This window comes from Vicugna pacos, chromosome 15, assembly GCF_048564905.1.
Source record: "Vicugna pacos chromosome 15, VicPac4, whole genome shotgun sequence".
Lineage (NCBI taxonomy): Eukaryota > Metazoa > Chordata > Mammalia > Artiodactyla > Camelidae > Vicugna > Vicugna pacos.
The window spans coordinates 7450746-7467439 of NC_133001.1; the positions used below are offsets into that span (position 1 = coordinate 7450746).

The 16694-nt window shown below is 40.5% G+C and overlaps 1 protein-coding gene and 1 non-coding gene across 4 annotated transcripts in view; both read left to right on the forward strand.

Annotated features, from left to right (window-relative positions):
• EXOC6B (exocyst complex component 6B) overlaps nucleotides 1-16694 on the forward strand; it is a 533613-nt gene that overhangs the window by 409031 nt on the left and 107888 nt on the right. The window lies entirely within an intron of this gene.
• Nucleotides 5522-5594, forward strand: TRNAG-GCC (transfer RNA glycine (anticodon GCC)). Its single transcript has one exon. It is a non-coding gene; the product is annotated as a tRNA-Gly (tRNA).

Consider the following 16694-nt stretch of genomic DNA (forward strand, 5'->3'; position numbering starts at 1 on the left):
CTGGGTAGAACTACCTCCTCTATTTCCCCCCTGGCATGATCCAATTCAATGAAACTTTGTGTTTTTAATAAAATTGGCTTCCATTCTCTTTCACCCTGTCCTCAAGTCTCATGAGCGATATTCCCATTAAGAGGAACATTCTGCCTTTGCTTAGCTTCTGTTGGCTCTCATGGGAAAAAAATCTTAACTTTGCTCAATAATCACTTATATTTTAGCCTCAGTAGAACATCCATTTATATCAAAAACTGATTTTGTCTGATATAGCATGTATCAAAATGATATACAGTCAATTGAATTTCTGTTTTAATGTTTCACCCTAACCAGTCTAAACAACCCGTGACTAGGAGACTACAGAGGAGGCTGGGGTGGGGGGAGGGCAGGACCACAAAAAAGGCCTCAGTTCTCAGGCTTCATCACAGCCCTTAAGCTGCATTAAACCGGAAGAAAGCCATCTCCCATACGTACTCCTTAGTACTGGTCCTCAGCCTGCTGGGATGTGCCTAGGCTTTTGATGGGGTGGGCAGTGAGTCCCTGCAGTTCTCCCAAGTATTTACTGAGCAGTTGTCAACGAGTCATAGTGAAGGAGAGAGGTATGGGTGTAGGTAGTAGGGAAGAGTTTTTATGAAAGGATATTCTTGGGGGAGGAAAATAGAGAAAGTGGTACACGAATCCTCTAGTAGTGAAGTGTATGGATCAGTAATGTTGCTGGTAGAAATACTCTCCAAGTGCTAAACTGAAATATTTTGTTGATGGAATAATAGTCTGTAAAACCAGGAGTCATGAACATCAGAGTTAGTAATCAAAAAGTTTGATAACTCATTAAATTAGAAGATGTCATTACTATGACTGATATGGATAGTGGAGTTAGAAGGAATGGTTTAAGCCGTAAAGCACATTATCTTGGAAAAGATTATTTGCACCACTGACACGGTAGCATATATAGACAGCATGTGTGTGGGGGTAGATGTCATTTCAGAAATGAAATCCAGTCATCATATCCCAAAGGCGTTTGTTGATTAGAAGAGGATATAAAATATATTTGAACACCTGTGCAAATCTCTTTGCTGATACAGAGCCACTAAAAGTTCCTGCAGATATAGACCATGTCTAGAAACAGGCACAGCCAGCATTTGGAAAAACACATAGATTTCCCTAATCAGGAAGTCTTTATTCAACACGGTGCCCAGCATTGTGACCGTGGGTCCGGTGGTAGAGGGGATGCAGTGTGGTGAATAAGACATGCTCCCTTCCCTTGTGGAGCTTACATTCCTGTGTAGTATGTTTGCCCATGCTTGTAAAATGGGCCTTTTTAACATTCTGCCCTTCCCAAAGTCTCTCTTTCAGTGGCCCTTGTGCTTTGATGGAATGCCACTTTGTCTCGATTTTGATTCTTTGTACTGATGCCGTTATTAGTCAGTTTTAGGGCCAGCTGCAGAGTTTTCTGTAAAGATCCCCAGGACGAAGCCAAGTCTGGTGTATACTAATAAACAGGCATTCAGGAAAGGACTTTTAGCTATGGGTTGGCAGCCTGGCATAAAGATTTCAACTTGAACTACTTCAAAAGGTAGTCCTTTGGTTTTTGAAAGCAGAGTTTTTCTGGTTGTTTTGAGGGAATTGTTTTGCCCAAGTTGTTCTGACCGACGCTCATAACCTTCAGTGATACCTCTGATCTTCAAGGAAGTTCTGACATCAAGGAATCCCTATACCCAAGTTGGGGAGAGCTGACACCTTTGGGTCTGCTTCTATAAAAATAAAAATAGGAACATTCTGAGAGTAGACTGCACTGAGCTCGACCTTTGACCTCACGTAAGCCCAGGCTGGATCAGCATACACAAGCCTGGGGCACAGGTGAATGAGGCCTTCAGCCATGGGATGTGGCCACAGCCTCTGCAAAGCAAATGTATCCCCTTACCTTGCTTGAGACATTAGTAACTAAAGCTGTGATGGAAAATCTACAGAAGGAACTGCCAGTAATTCTGGGACTCACTGAATGCCTTTGGTTGATTGGAGGAGAGTTTATTCTAGAATTGTTGAGACTTTGTCACACATCTACCGGCCTCTTAACTGGGGAGGAGGTGAGCTCAGAAATTCTGTCTCAGGACTTTTGTTTGTTTGTTTAACACAGTCCATTTTTTTCCAGGCCAGGATCTCATGAAATAATATCCAAGCAAATTACAACTCTTTGGTATAGAAAATCACGTAAGGTGTCATGTAAGAGCCAGGAAAAGGCTCAGATATTTAACGGGACAAGTGACATTATAGCATGTTAGGAAGACCATTTTCTACTCGTTATCCTTTCACCATGGAAGTCATTTTAGCAACTCAGAGGTCTAATTTCTTAAAGTCTCATGGAGTTGTCTCAGGGGGTTGGAAATCAGAGGAGAGGGAACAAGTGTTACTGGTGGATACTGACCACACTGAGACCATGGTGGACTCCACACTGATTTTCTGAAATAGAGAACAGTTGGGGTCATTGAAGGTGGAAGGTTGATGAACTGCATTGTGTGTTTTCTAGGGGCTTTGCTTTCCCTCAGAAAGGAGGCATATCCACTTAGCATGAATGTAGGCAACAGAAACTTGGTTCTTTGCACAGTTGTGCAAGTAGAGAAGTAGCTTCTGGGCCTCTTTAAGGGCCTTCCCTTTAGATAGTCTGTGTGTCTGGAAATGCTGAATCCTTAATGATAGCCCTGTTCGGGTTCTTAAACTGTATTAATGACGGATATGTGGAAGCAGGCAATGGGTAAAGGACTTCCAGACAGAAGTGGTTGTGGACAATCTTTTGGAGACAAAACACCAGATTTTTGACATATTTTCTCATGAATAGTACATTGGATTTGGCCTTTGACTCATGGGCCTCCCAAGCTAACATTATTCAGTGTTACTGTCAACCCGTGTTGATGCAGTCTTGGGTTAGGTGGGTAGTCTAAGGTAAAGCTTGACCAACGGAGTTGTCCACCACTTCCGACGTCCAACTGGAGTCAGAGAGCTCTGCCACTTAGAGGTTCCACTGGGTATAGAACAGCTTTTCCAGTGGTGGCTAGAAGGACCTTTTCCCGAAGTGCGACTCTAGTCTGGGACAACCCTCCTTACCCCTCTGCTCCAGTAGCACAGGTGTAACTTTTAATATGGGCACGGTGCCTGCCTCGCTCCAGGTGGCCTCAGAGTGAAGTCTGGCAGTTCAGAGGCTGGAGTTCCATTCCATTTCAGCTCTTGTGGGTAGAGCTGTTAAGCCTAGCACAGCAGGCCACCTGGTTGTTCCTACCTTAGCTCACAGACAGCATCTGTGATCCTCTCGTGGTAAATTGTGAGATAGCTAGGTCATCTGTGAGGCCAGCCGCTTGGCTAGTCTGAGGCACTGCTCTCTGCTTTCCCATCAAACCAAGCCTCAGAAACTCGGGAGGGTTCTCCCTTACCTCCAACACACAGCATAAACGGGCATAGCCATAAAGCTAGAATTTGTGAATCTCTGAGATAATCATATCTTCAGGGAAAAGGGCAGAAAAGTCATCACCAGTGGATTTTCCTGGGAGCAGCAGTGGTATCAGAGGCTGTTGTGGTAGTGCTGGCTGAGTTAACGCCTCCTGAGTTCTGAACGCAAGTCTCATATCCATGAATCGCACTGTCTGATGTCCTATTAGGGGTCACTCATAGGCCAAGGAAAGGGCAGTAGAGCCAGGCCTTGGGAACTTAACTTCTAACTGGTGCATCCCTGTGATAGCCGCTGGAGGGCAGCAGAGAGTGACAGCACAGGGCTAGATTTGGGGAATCGGGGTATACTTCAGCTTGCCAAGAAAGAAGCCCCCATAGCTGTAAGGGAATTAGCTATCTGGGAGGCACCATTACAAGTGTAGGCCCCCAGGGAACAGAGACCAAAAAGAGTATCCAGAACCCTGATCTGAACGTTAAAGCCCTCCTTCTGGGCAAGTTCGGAAACCGGGACTTGGTAGAGAAACGCAGTAGAATGTACTCTGAAAGGGGAACCAGCCAGCATCAGTAAAGAAAGGGAACCAAAAGGGCACTCCGAACTGTCAGGTCCTGAGGGGGCAAGCAGAGATGGGGCAGGAACCAAATGAAAGAAAGAAGTACAGTGGGAAGCAAGCCAGAGTGAGTGAGCTGAGGAGGCAAGGGTCAGTTGGGAAAGATGGACTCCGAGGCAGGAAGACAGCCTTTTGGAGGACGCCTGTCAGCAAGCAGGGACCGATTTCAGACACAGTCACACAGCCCTGTCAATGGGATTCTCAGCTCTTAAAGTAGTTCCTCCTTGACTAGCCAGGATTATTTCTTTCTTGGTCTTTCTTGGTTTCAAGAGCAAAATAACTCATTGAGAATGTGGGGAGAGAGAGATGATACGGCATTTTAAGTGGTGACTAAGGGATTCTTATACATGAAATGAAATTAAACTCGGGCATGAAGCCCTTCTGGATAGCGCCGGTGTCAAAGGACAGCTCACTTTCCCAGAATAGCTTCTGATGTTCCCTTTTTATATTTTACGCTGTAACATTTGCTAAGAATATCCAGTGGAAAAGAAAAACCGGCTCTGGTGACTAGTTATATAGGCAAGATCCCAATCAATCCAAGGATTTAGGATCCGTTCCCAGTAGGTTAGCAGAGAGCTGTTTGGAGTCCCTTCTAAATGCTGTTTAAGCAGTTTTCCAAACCGCTTGAGTATCGAGAAAGGAAACTCTTTTTTGACCTATTAAACTTCTGATATCCCCCTTCTTTGTCCCAAACCCTTAAACATCAGGAAAACGGGACTCCTTCCTGTACCTGCAAATTCTGGAAACCTTCTACTGGATGTGAAGACAGCATAATGGTTAAGAAATTTGGAACTGGGCGGAACTGGGTTTCTAGCTGTGACATTTGGCAAATTACTTGACCTCTCTAAGATGAAGTTTCCTACTTTCTTTAATGATATGCTTGCCAAATATTAAGTGACATAATTATTTTATTTAATGCTTACTCCAACATTATAAGCCTTGTAAGTTATAAAATCTTCATTTTTAGAGCCTCAGATATGTCTCCAGTAGGTTAGTTCATAAATATAACAGGTGAATGACTAAATAAATTATGATAGAGTCTTAGAAGTATCATTTATCAATAAAAAGGAATAAACTGTTGATACATCCAATTCTAGAATTTATATAAAATTCTAGAAAATGCAAGCTAATCTATAGTGACAGAGCATAGATTACTGGTTGCTTTGGGGCAAAGGGACAGGACTGATGACAAGGAAGTACAAGGGAGTTTTGTGGGATGATGGAAATGTTCTTGGTGGTGGTGGTTACATAGATGTATATTTTGTCAAAACTCATGGGTCCCTACAATTAAAATAGGTTCATTTTATTGTACATAAAATTATATCCAAATAAAATGGATTTTAAAAGTAGCAGTCTAAAATTTTTGTATAAAATTCTAAAGTTTATTTTTTTTATACTCTGTGTCTGGCTTCTTTCATACAGAATAATGTTTAACAATTCATCCATGATATTGGGTGTATCAGTAAGTAGTTTATTCCTCGGGGGGTGGGTACAGCTCAGTGGTAGAGCACATGCCTGCCATGTATGAGGTCCTGGGTTCGATCCCCACTACCCCCATTAAAATTTTTTTTAAATAGTTCCTTCCTTTTTATTGGTGAGTGATAGTCTTTATATGGATATATCACACTTTATGTGGTCATGCACCTGCTATATTTATCAACATTTTGTTCATTTCCAATTTCCACTATTGAATAAAGCTGCAATGAACATTCATGTACGAGTACTTGTGTAGATGTGTTTTTAATTCTGGTGGGTAATACAAGGAGTGGGACTGTTGGAGTGTGTGTGCTTAGCTTTATTTTTTTTCAAATGTCAAGCTGCTTTCTAAAGTGATTGTGCCATCTTCCACCCGTACCAGCACGAATGAGTGTTGCGGTTGTTCCACATCTTCTTCAGCACGTGGTGTGACAGTCTTTGGTTTGCTGGTTTATTGAGGCATAATTAACGTATAGTAAAACTCACCCTTCTTATTCATCCTAGGTAGATATCCTCCCCATTCATCCTAGATATACAGCTCTGTAAATTTTTACAGACTTTTGCAGTTGTGTAACCATCACCAAAATCAAGATACAGAATATTTCCATGACTCAAAAAATTCCTTTATGCCTCTTTGTAATGAGACTCCTCTTCCCACTTCCAGCTCTTCGCAATGACTGCGCTAATCTCTGACGCTACAGTTTTGTCATATAAGTGGACTTACGCATATAAATGTCACGATACTTTTAATTTTGTCCTCTTTCACTTACCATGATGCCTTTGAGATTCATTCATATTGTTACCTGTGTTGGTAGTCTCTTCATTTTTATTGCAGAACAATATTCCATTATAAGTATTATTTGCTTACTCATTCAGCAGTTGATGAATATTTGGATTGTTCCCAGTTTGGGGATGTCATGCAAGAAGCCACAATAAAGATTTGTGTAAAGGCTTTTATGTGGTCATATGTTCTCATTTCTTTAAAAGACTTAGGAGTGGAATGACTGAGTCATATAGTAAATATATGTTTAACTTTATAAGAAACTATCAGACTTTTCCAAAGTAGCTTGACCATTTTACATTTTCAACAGCAATATATGAGAGTTTCAGTTGCTCCGCACCCTTGCTAATATTTGATATTGTCAATTTTCTTTTTGTTTGCGCCATTCTGTTAGGTATGTAGTAGTATCTTGTGGTGCTTTTAATTTACATTCCTGTAATAACTGTTGATACTGAACATTATTTTGTGTGCTTGCCATCTGTATCTCTTCTTCTGTGGAATGTTTGTTCACAACTTTTGTCCAGCTTTTATAAAATAATTATTAGTGAGTTGTAAAAGATTTTTATATTTTCTGGTGAACAGTTCATTATCAGATATGTGTTTGGCAACTTTTTTTCTCCTAGTCTGTAGCTTTCAATTTTCTTAACAGTATCTCTCCAAAAGTTTGAGTTTTTTTATTTTAATAAAATACAGTTCACAATGACATCTTTTTTTTGGTTTGTTTGTTTCATGGTTCATTCTCCATGTGTCCTATGTTAAATTTTTGCCTAAACAAAATCTTTTATTCCTTTTCTTTCATTCTGCAACCTACCATTAAAAAAACCCAAAAAACAAAAACAAACCAACAAACAAAGTTAAGATCATGTCATTTGCCTGTTTAAAAAGCCTGAGCGCTCTCTTTTGCCCAAACAACAAGGGACAGACTCCTAGCCAAGCAAGTCTGGTCCCAGTTTGTCTTTCTGATCTCCTTGTCCTGTCATTCTCCCCCACGTAACCTTTACCAGGACCACGCTTCACACCTCACTGATACAAAAACCAGACAGCTGTAGGCCCCCTCTGCCTGTCCCAGAGTGCTCTCCCTTGGTAAAGTGACAAACACCTTTCCTTCCTTCGCAGCTTGGCTCAAATGTCATCTCCTTTATAAATTCTTCCCAGCCTCCTCAGACAGATTTAATTGTTCCCCCTTTGGGTCCCTGACATTTTGTATGTCCCTTCATTACTTATTCGCTTGTAATGACTTGTTTAATCATCTGCCTTCTCCAGTAGATTCTGAGTTCACCAAGGGCAGGGTCCCTGTTTTATTTGTCCTCGAATTCCCCCTCCCCCAGCAGTAGCATAATTCCAATTAGATATTATGCTTTCATAGTTGCTTTTTGAATGCATCGACTTAATATTGTTTTGTGACATTTCAGAAGTAAATGGGATGAGATCGAATTTCTGAATAATATTTGTACTCAAAACTCCCTTAAATAAAGAGTATCCATCATTTTCCTCCCACTCCCACTCTCCTTCCATCTTGTTAAATGAAGTGCATCAGTCACAACCCTGAGGAAGGCAGGAGCAAACACGGAGAAAGGGGACTTAGCAGGGAGGCCTTGGGGCCGAGCACAGAGGACCTGGCACAGAGTCGAGAGAGAAGGCTGCCTAGGGAGCACACTGTGCAGCTCGGTGGTCCATGCTGGGCAGGAAAACAGCCGATAAATTATTCTTCCTGCTTCAGCAGGAGGTGACTTCTCAGATGAAACACTTGGTTGTACTCTTCCGACCCTGGTGAGCACCTGGATTCAAGTTTCAGGTGTTGCCTTTCTACTTCTACGCCCAAATGGGGCCCATTTTTCTTGGTGCAAATGCACTGCTGGAGTTCATCCAGCATTTCGCCTGTATTGTATCTGTCTGCGCTGTATGTATCCTACCTAACTGAGCTTCAGAATTAAGCCAGTATGTCAGTCCCAACTCTGAAACCCATTCAAGATGTTGGACCCTTTTTCAGAATGACTTCCAAAGTGGTTTACAAATAATTCCTGCTGAGGCAGTGAGGAATTTTGAATGAAAGTGATTAATGTGTTGAAAATGAAGATGGCCTCATCCTTCATGCCAGAAATATTATCTTCATCGTGTATAATAGTGAAAAAAAACCTTAATGTGCTATATTCTAGTATCATTTAAAATATTCTAAAACTACACTCCTGATTTTCCCGTTACCCCCATAAAAACGTGCTCCTTCTGAGTCATCTGCATCTCAATTAATGGCAGTTCTGGTCTTTCTTCTAGGAATAAAAATTTTAGAGTCATCCTGGATTCCTTTCTTTCTCTCACATCCCACATCTAGCCTGTCAGTGAGCCATGTTTCCTCTCCCTTCAAAACATATCCAGAAACCAGCCATTTATGACTATCATTTCTTTCCTTCTGATTCAAGTAATAATTATTTCTCCTAGTATTTTTGCAGGAGCCTCTTAACTAGTCTCCGTGATTGTGACTTTGCCCCTCCGCAGACCATTCTCAGTATGGCAGCCAGTATGAACAGTGCCACTCCACCACCAAACCAAACCAAAACCAAGGCAAAACTCTATCCTTTTCCCTGTTTTATTTTTCTCTGAAGGCTTTATCATCTTCTACTATATTATATATCTTATGCACCCTGTTTAATTTGTTTTTCCTCGACTAGAAAATTATTTTCATGAGGGTACATATTTTGCCCCATTTTGTGAACAACTTTGTTCTCAGTGCCTAGAACAATTCTGAGCACGTGGTAGGCTTTAAGTAAGCATTGTGGAAGGGAAGAAAAGTGTAATCTCTACATGTTTGCCTTAGTGTTAAGTACTGACAGGCTAATAGCGTTTTAGATGTGGATTTTTCTACCACACAACCTGATGCATCCTTAAAAGAAGGGATTTCAGAAAGTTTTTGATCAGTGATTTAAAAGTGTATCATACCTATTGGACATAAACTCCACCCCTTTCAATGAAGTAGTGACAGCATGTTTCCTAAAAGGATTTGTGGTTGTGGATTTCTTTGCTTCGCAATATAGATTGATAGCTGCCTGCTGATAAATGTCTCTCCCTAATGGTGTATTACCCGGGATGATGGCGATGATGAGGGTGTTAAGTATGGAGAGGAAAACATTGAGCCAGGTGCCAAAGTTTCTGCTTACAAGCTGGCAGTGAGACTGAAGGCAACCTAGCTTATTGAGAAATGCAGAAGTCACTGGAAAATGGTCAGAGTAACTCAACAGAACAGGTTGGGAGCAGTGTTTCGGTAAATGGAAAATTGACTCCTGGTCAGAGAAATGTGTTATGACTTTTACAGAGGACTTTGCGTATCGTGCGGGGACAGACAGGGTACATCTGTCCAGCAGAGTAAGGTAGAGTATGAGATGTGGAGAGCTTGGGAAATCAAAGCATACCAAGGGGCGAGAGGCAGGAGAAGGCCTCTCTGCAGCTGTGACAGTCCGAATACAGTATTTTGGAGAACAGCAACGAAACATACTTCAACTGTGTAATCTAAAGTAGAATCTAAAATTCAGTAGCCCAGCCTGAGGAGTGGCAGAGAAATCTGAAATGAGACATCCAGGGCTAACTGGTCACCTTCTGCTGCTTTCCTTTTGTCCTGTGCTTCATTGCCTTTCTCAGTGTGGCTTTGGAGGGTCTTAGGCCCACAAAACCCCAGAGAAAGGAGGAGGATCTGTGGAGGGTCTAGCCTGCTGAAATCTCCCACTGCTTTTATAGAGAGCAGCTGGCAACAGCTCACTGTCCTTAAGTAGCAAGTTGCCTGGACAGGGATCATAGGATTTAATTGATGAATCTGTGACTGGCTAATTGTATAGATGCTGGGGTTGAGTGGCCTAGATAGGCCAACCGACTCCCTAAATGTGGATTTTTTTTTTTTAATTTCCCAGACTGAAACAGAAGAACATAGCTGTGGTTTTATGTTCGTTGTATCCTGTAATGTGCTGGGGAGCATAGGTTTCTTTATTGTGGGTTCTGCTTTTTATAAGGTAATAGGACTGAGAAAATCTTGGCAAAAAGTCAGATGTGGCAGAGGTGAAACCATTAACCTCTTCCCCTACTTTCACTTTCTCATTTTTGTTCCCCAGAATTCAGTGGTAATTTTACACACACCCCCACACTTCTAAAATCTCTTATGCAGAGCTACTGAGTTTTGATGGTGTACTGTCTTCAGGTCTCCTAAGGCACACTGGCCCCTGGGAGAGAAGTGGAGTTCTCTGATGTTCATACGTCATCCTCTGGTACATTCAAAAAGATGTTCCCTAGGCTCAGGGATCATAAAACTGAGTTTCCAGTAGAGCGAGGCTAGAGTTGGCTTACAGTGGTAAAGCACTGTGAATGGCAGTGCTTCACCCGCACTTTTGTCTTCCTGATTGAGGCCCCAGAATAAAGTGGCTAAGAGAAAAGAATCTGTTCAGCAACTGATAGCAGAGCCGCCCGCTGTGGACCACCCCAGAATGTAGAACATTGAAGGGAAAGAAAGTCAGGGTACCTGTGTTGTTGCCAGCAACTGGGTTATTTTGGAAAAGTCCCTTCCTTGTGTTTTAATTTCCCCAATGCAAAATGAAAAGATTAGATTAGATAATCTTCGTGTTCCCTTTGAGCTCTTGTGTCCTGTGATGTTAGATTATCCTTACCAGCTTCAGACTTACCCTCTTCAAGGTGGTTTCTTCCTTAACCTCTCCTGTGTGCTTGCTTAGAATTCCTTTATTTCAGTTTTAGAAGACAGCAGTCATTCAGTAGGAAGCTTTTTGCCATTCTATCACTCATGATCCTCGACTTTATAACACAGGATCCACTGAAAGCTTTTAGCCAAATTAATCTTTCTCAACCCATGCGTCTATATCTCATAGAACTTACTGACTCAGTTGGAGGAAAAAGAAAGACACCAGGAGTTTCCCGCCTTGGTCACTCCTTTTGAAAACCTGAGGTCAGGATCTTGCTTGCCAACAGTGGAATCTGCCATCAAGGTATTGGAGCTTTCCACAGCTACCTTGCTTTAGAGAGTTCTAGCAATGATCTATTATTCTATTGCCTGGAGCAAGATGTTCCTGGAAAAGAGGTCTCTGAGTGTTCAGCCAATTTAGCAATTCATTGGCTCAGTGTTCTGAGATATTTCAGGATATTATGTGCAAAATTGAAATTTGGCTGGTTGCTGCCCAAGAATCAGGACCATTAAAGATGACTGGATTAGGAGGTAAGACACTGGGCAAAAGAGCTTTGAGAAAATTATTTCCAAGTTAAAAGAGGAAATCAGTATATCATGGACAGGCAGAACTTCACACAGAATCTGTAGGACCAGATCTACCTCTGATTGCTTCTCCTCAGGCTCTTTTTTGCAGGAGGTGGGTGTGGGGGGGTTTCTTTTCCTCTGTCTATCCCTTAGAATCATACTTCAAGGATTCTGTCAGTCTTTTATTCTATCAGCTCTATCAGTCCTCTGTTCTTACTCTCTATGTTCTACCTAACCGCAGAGAAAATGTAGGGGGGGGGGTGTGTGTGTGTAAGAATAATGCCCTGTTCCCCCAAAGATGTCCACATCTTAATCCCTGTGACCTGTCCATGCTACCTTTATGACACCAGAGATTTCACAGATATGATGTTAAGGATCTTGAGCAGATTATCCTGGATTATCTGGGTGAGCCCAGTCTAATACCGTGAGTCCTTAAAAGCAGAAGAGGGAGGCAGAAAGGCGGGTCAGAGAAGGGGGAGAAAGAGAGAGATTCCAAGTGTGAGAAGGATTTGACCAACCTTGTTGGTTTTGAAGATGGAAGGAGGAGGTCATGTGCTGAAGAGTATAGGTGGCCTCTTGAGGCCAGGACTGGCTAGGAGTAGCTGACAGCCAGCATGGAAAGAGGACTCAGTCCTGTTCTCACAAGGAACAACCTAAATGGGCTAGGAGACAAGTCTTCCCCTCGAGCCTCCAGAAGGGAATGCAACCCTGCCAACACCTTGACGTCAGCTGGTCAAGACCCCTGGGTACTTCTGACCTAGAGTGCTATAAGATAATAAATGTGTGTCACTTCAGCCACTAAATTTGTGGCAGTCTGTTATGGAAGCAATAGAAAACTAAGACAAGATGCATTCCCTCTTTTGTGACCAAAATCAAAACCTTTACATTATGCTATTCAATAATGAAATGCAGTGCAGTAGAGAAAAAAGAAGGTGGTGTATACAAGTAGACAAAGCTGGATTGAATCTTGCCTCTGTCATATCCTACTGAATGACTTTGAGAAGAGTCCCTTTTTGAACTTTTTTTTTCCCTCTAGAAAATGGCTGAATACCAACTAGGTCAGAGAAAGAGAGAGAGAAAAGGAAATGAAAGAACACACATAAAATGCCCGGCATATGGTAGCAATTTGATAAATGATAGCGATTAATATAATAAAAATTAAAGCCAATATGGACATATTTTAGCTATCAAAAGAAGCACCATATTTAAATATATCAAAGAAACAAGCTGCTGAAGAAAAATAGATGTTAGACTTCACCAAAATCAAAACCTTTTTGCTTCAAAAGACACTATCAAGAAAGTAAAAGATAAGTCATACATGGAAAATAATATTTTCAAATCATGTATTTGATAAGGGACTAGTATCCAGAATATATCAAAGAATTTGCAACTTAACAGTAAAACGGCAACCCAATTTTAAAATGGGCAAAGGATTCAAATAGACACTTCTCTAAAGAAAGTGTACAAATGGCCAATAAGCACATGAGAAGATGCTCACCATCATTAGTCATTAGGGAAGTGGAGATTAAAACCACAATGCAGTATCACTCTTCACCCCCTGGATAACTATAATCAATAAAATGGAAAATAACAAATGTTGGCGGGGATCTAGAGAATTTGGAACCCTTGTACATGGCTGGTGGAAATGTAAAATGGTGCTGCCTCTGTGGAAGACAGTTTGGCAGTTCCTCAAAAAGTTAAAAAGAATTACCAGATGACCCAGCAATTCTGTTCCTGGGTACATATCCAAAATAATTGAAAACAGGTGTTTAAACAAAAACTTATACTTGATTATTCAAAGCAACAATATTCACCGTAGCCAAAAGGGGAAACAACCCAAATGTCCATCCACTGATGAATGGATAAACAAAATGTGGTGTATATACAGAGAGAAAAAATATATATAAATGGAATATTATTCAGTCAGAAAAAGGAGTGAAGTACTGATACCTGGAACTACATAGAGGAACTCTGAAAACATTATGCTAAGTGAAAGAAGTCAGATGTAATAGGCTACAAAGTGTATGACTCCATATGCATAAAAAATCCAGAATAACCAAATTCATAGAGACAGAGAGCAGATTAATGGTTATCAGCAACAGGGGAATGAGGAGGGACTGTTTAATGGATACAAGTTTTCCTTTGAAGTGATGAAAAAGTTCTAGAACTAGATGGTAGTTAGTAGTGGATTGTACAACATTGTGAATGTACAAATGTACAACTGACCCTTAAACAACTCAAAGGCTCGGGGCATCAATCTCCTCACAGTGAAAAATCTGCATATAACTTTATAGTCATCCCTCTGTATCCAAGGTTCCATATCCTTGGATTCAACCAACTATGGGTCATGTAGTAGTACTGTAGTATGTATTTATTGAAAAAACAAATCCATGTAAAAGTGGACCCACAGAGTTCAAACCTGTGTTGTTCAAGGATCAACTACCTGATACCACTGAATTATGCACACTTTGATTTTTTTTTCAGTGGTAAACTAAGTTTTACTTTTAATAATCCAGAAATGGTAAGGAGTAGTCAACTCAGTTGTGTGTGCATTGGTTACACATGCATGTATGTACAGAACTCAAATCAATGAGTGGAAGAATTTTGGAAATCTTAGAATAGGAGGGATTGCTAAAGAGATTGGAATAAAAGTTGTTGGTACAGATTTTATAGCATGTTGGGAAATACTCCAGGGATGGGATTTAACTTGGATACTATTATGATATAGTGTCCAGATGTTATTATGTAGAGGGTTTGATTAGGGAGTAAACTAGGCATGTACCAAACATGTAAGGATGCATGTTCAGACTGGTTTTCAAAAACTCCACATTTTAGTGAGAGCTACATAACCAGAGGTTCACTTGAACGGAGGGTTTCTGAAGAAATTAGAATTATTTATCATTAACTTGGTACCAAATGGTGGGAGCCAAAAGAATCTCCTATAGTAGCCAAACCATTCTTTCCTCCTTCCATGCTCTCTTTCCCAGCTACCTGTTTTCTATCCCTCTTTCTCCTATAAAGATCAATTGTTAGGTGACCATTTAGGATCAATCACAGAAATAGAGAAAAATGAAAGCAAGAAAACATCAGGGCAGTTTTGTGTTGCTGTAGAAAGTAGCATCGCCCCTTGGTCAGAGGAAGTCTTGGTCCATTAGGGCTACTATAACAAAGGTACCACAGACTGGATAGCTTAAATAACAGATATTTATTTCTCCCAAATTTGAAGGCTGGGAAGTTCAAGATCAAGGCACTGGTAGATTTGGTGTCTGGTCAGAGCCTGCTTCCTAGTTCATGGATGTGTCCTCATATGGCAGAAGAAATAGGGAGCTGTCTGGTGCCTCCTTTATAAGGGCACTAATCCCATTTATGAGGGATCCACCATCATGACTTAGTCATTTCCTGAGCCCTCACTTCCAACTACCATCACATTGTGGGTTAGGACTTCAACATATGAATTGACAGGGGACACACACATAAGGTCATCCTTTGATATTCCATAATTCTGCTTGAGATGACTTATTTCCTAAGGTTTTTATTACTCTTCTTTCTATCAGATCTTCCATATTTTTATGTTAGTAGAAATTCTTTTTTTTCTTATGACAATAAAAGCAATTTGGTTTAGGTACTTCCCTGTACATTTAGAGTCTTGTCTTCATTTAAATGACAGGAAATACTTTTCTTTTCCTACTAATAAAAGATAAAATAAATAGACCAAAATTTTAAACTAAAATAGTTTCAGATGTTAGGAAGAACTGCCTGCCTATGAGGATGGGGGAAGTAATAATGTTGGGGCATTGGGACTGTCCCTAGAAATGTACATGTGTAGAGACTGTCATCAGCCATGGATAAGCCAGGAGATTTCTTCTTCGCCTGGAATGCTGCCCACGGTTTTTATTTACTTAAAGCTGTAAGTTCCAGCTACCTAAGAGAAATTAAAAGAAAACAAGATAATAGTGCCAGACATTAAGCATTTTATGCGCATTAACTCATTTAATTCTTACAACACTTGTGTGAGGTGGATGATCCGGCTATTCTAATGGTATAGATGTCCACTCAGCAGTAGAAGTCAATCAGTTAGAAACATTGTTTTACTTTAGTTGAGTATTTTCCTTCTTGTGAGATAATGTTTTGCCTATGTTTTCTTCTAGGAGGTTTATTGTGACTTGTCTTAGGTTTAAGTCTTTGATCCATTTTGAGTTTATTTTTGTGTATGGTGTGAGGGAGTGTTCTAACTTCATTGATTTACATGCTGCTGTCCAGTTTTCCCCAACACTACTTGTTGAAGAGACTGTCTTTATTCCATTGTATATCCTTGCCTCCTTTGTCAAAGATTAATTGGCCAAAAGTTGGTGGGTTCATTTCTGGGCTCTCTATTCTGTTCCATTGGCCCATATGTCTGTTTTTGTACCAATGCCATGCTGTTTTGATTACAGTAGCATTATAGTATTGTCTTAAGTCTGGGAGGGTTATTCCTCCAGCTTCATTATTTTTCTTGACTGAAGCACTGTGCTGTATACCAGAAATTGACACAACATTGTAAACTGACTATACTTAAATTAAAAAAAGAAAAAAAATTCCTTCTTACTTACCCATTCCATAGCCATTCCATCATGTATTCCATAGCTATTCCTTCTACCTTTCTTAGATCTCTTGGTTTAGGCTTTCAACATATCTACAATAAACAAAAGTTGATCTTGAAAGTGAATAATGCCATAAAATATGAGAATCTAGGGCTACAATATTTCAGAAGATGATCCAGTGTTATGGAAAGAAAGTAATGTTTGGGATTGGTAGTTCTGGTTGGGCATACGCAGCAGACACATGGGATTTCCTGCAGACTTTAGGATTATTTGGATTTAGTGAAGTAAATGGAAAAAGCAGAAACTATTTAAGTATTCTGATCTTTGCTGGGTTTTCCTTCTTTGAAGTCTCTGCAAGGAGATTTCTTCACCCCAAAGTATTTAAAAGAGTTAACTCTTTCAACTTATAAGTCTTTTGAATGAGTCAAGTATTTCAATTCAGCATTCTGATGACTTTTCAACAATGGACTCTGGAAGTCATTATGGCTATGTTTTTGTGATGTGTGATTGCCTCTTCTAGTTTTTATCCTATTTTATAAACATATTTATAATATTTGATGTTAAAATATTAAGGAGTATTT